Consider the following 2,771-nt stretch of genomic DNA (forward strand, 5'->3'; position numbering starts at 1 on the left):
TAAGTAATAGTTCTTCCTTCAGGTCTCAACTATGTGGATACAACTGTGAAAAAGAGGGTTTCACTCAAGACTGAGGAAAAGCAGTCGTCACGGAGTGGTTTCAGACTCAGGGACAGCATGTGTATCACAGAAGTGCCCTTCATAACGCTTGCAATCATGACTCTGACGTTTGCAAAGATGATCGCCAAGCCTTCTGAACTTCCAACTTCAGTTAAGAGTGAAGCAAGCGTGTTATCCGGCTTGTATCACCCAAGGACTCCTCTGGAGTCTGCACCCAAACCCAAAGCTCAAACCCGGAAAACAAACTCACTGCTGTTGAGTTGGTTGCAATTCATACCAGCTTATAGGATATGGGAGTAGACAAATGTAATCTTTATCCTTCAGACAAGCTGGTGGGTGTGAAGCACTGACCTTTCACCCGGAAGCACACTGATTAGCCCACTGGACTCCGGTCTAGCATATACTCAAACCTGCTCCACCCAAAACAAACGTGCACATAAACTCACTGCCCTTAAGGACCCTACAAGAAAAAGCAAAACTGCCTTTTAGGGCTTCTAGACTGTAAATCTTTATGAAGCACAAAACTTCATCTTTCTCCACTGGAGTCCCTAATGGGTTTGAACCACAGACTTTGTTGTTCAAAGTCCATTATGCAACCTAGTGGACTACCAGAGCTCCTTTAAGGGCACATAGTAAGTCTATTTTATCATCCATGCAATGAGAATAAGGAAGCCTGGTGGCATTGTGAGATACGTGTTGGGTTTGGAACCATGGCTCAGTGGTTCAATGCTAACAGACCAGAAAGATGAGCCTGTCTGCTTCCATAAAGATGGACAGTCTTGGTAGCCCCATAAAGAGTGGCTATGAGTCAGAATCAATTTTATGGTTATGGGTTTGGATTATGTATTTATTTAATTATTGATTTATTTGGGGTTAACATGAGAAGACTCATATCCAATTATGGTTGGTTTTTTGGGGGGAAGGGGAGTAGGTGTATGTGGTGATTACAAGTGAAAATATATTTATTGCCAACCTGCACATGGTCTCATACAGATTATTAATAATAGCATTAGGATGTTGTTCTGGTGAAATTGCAGGGGGAAAAGATATTCTAAGACTGTGCTGAGGAGAACGGATCCTCAAAATGCATTTTCCATCATCTTGATTTACCTACTTTCATCAGCAAATGTTGAAGAACATAACTCTTTTGATTCCAGTGTTTCATTTGTGCTGAGAATCATTGTGATGCTGGTGAAAAGAAAATAATCACTCATGACCTGGAAACTGAGGAGGCCAGCATTTGGTAAATAGTCCCAGTAAATTAATATTAATTTGTCCTATTCTCTACTGCAATTCAAATCCGCTTCAGTGCTTCGCACAAAGGCTTTGTTCATGCACATAAAAATGTGGGCGTGATTTTTACTGACTTCATTGACCCTCACCCTAACATAATGATCCCTGCAACTTGGTGCAAGTCTGTTATTCTAACAAGAGCAATTCTGAGTACATGAGTCCAACAGCACATTATTTTAATGTGGATCTTGCTTCACCAGATTACATAGCTGGCTAGTACAAAGTAGGATCATAGCTGGTGCTATATTCCTGACCATATCTAGTTCCTTGAGTGTTATGAGAAACATAATATACATGAAGATACAGTGAACATAAATCCCTATACTAATTTCAAGTAGTAAATTGATATTTTAGGTCCCCTGTCTTAGGCTGGGTTGACTAGAGGAACAAACCCAGAGACACTCATATATGTGTAAGAAAGAGCTTTGGATCAACTAGATATCTATCTCTATTATGTCTATCTCTAGCTCTATTTTCAAGAAAACATCCCAGCCCAGTCCAGCTCAAGTCTCTTCAGAATCCTGAAGCTACATGCAATCATGCAGAATGCAGGAAGATCACAGGCCAGTGGGTGCAAAGCCACATGGATCCCAGGTCAGTGGAAACATGCCAGCAGCTCTCAAGGTCAGCAATCGGGAAAATGAAGGCAGAAAAGAGAGAGGTTCCCTCTTTATGTGAAGCCCACCCATGTCCACAAGGAGGCACTACTAGGCTCTGACCTCACTGACAATTTAAATACCACCCCATGCACGTTTATATACCTTCAAATTGACATGAAATTGTATAAATACCACACCTCCTAAAAGGAGCATAGATATCTGCCTTATGCATTGCTTCTTCATGGAGCCCATCTGAACTATAGCAAGTACATCCCAAATCACCCAAACCTGTTGCTGTGGAATTCATTCGACCCAGAATGTCTTACAGGGTAGGACAGAACTTCCCCAGACAGTTTTTAAGGGGTTATGAAAGCGCAAAGTCGCATCTGTCTCCTGAGGACCTTTCAGTGTTCAGGATTTCTAAAAGCATGTATATAAACTCCACTACCATAGGGTCATTCAGTGACTCTGTACACGGTCTCTGAGACTGTGAATCTTTAGAGGAGCAGAAAGTCTCATCTTTCTCCCCCAGAGATGCTGGTGGATTTGAACTACCTAACTTGTGGTTATCAGTCCAATGCTTACGGACAGTGTCAACAGGGTTCTGAAAGCATGTGTCTGTGTTATTTATGTGCTCTAAATATGTATTACATCATATATAATTATATGTCACATATGTGATATATATACCACATAAATCACACACATACACATATCATGTAGCGTTCATACCAGTGAACTTCAAAAAGCTCATGGAGACATTCTATTATCCTCTAATTCCATTCATCTCTGAACTTTTTGAAATCCCCTCATGTGCTT

The sequence above is a fragment of the Echinops telfairi genome, unplaced genomic scaffold (genome assembly GCF_000313985.2).
Source record: "Echinops telfairi isolate 266 unplaced genomic scaffold, ASM31398v2 ScPeMD7_1;HRSCAF=3_1, whole genome shotgun sequence".
Taxonomy (NCBI): Eukaryota; Metazoa; Chordata; class Mammalia; order Afrosoricida; family Tenrecidae; genus Echinops; species Echinops telfairi.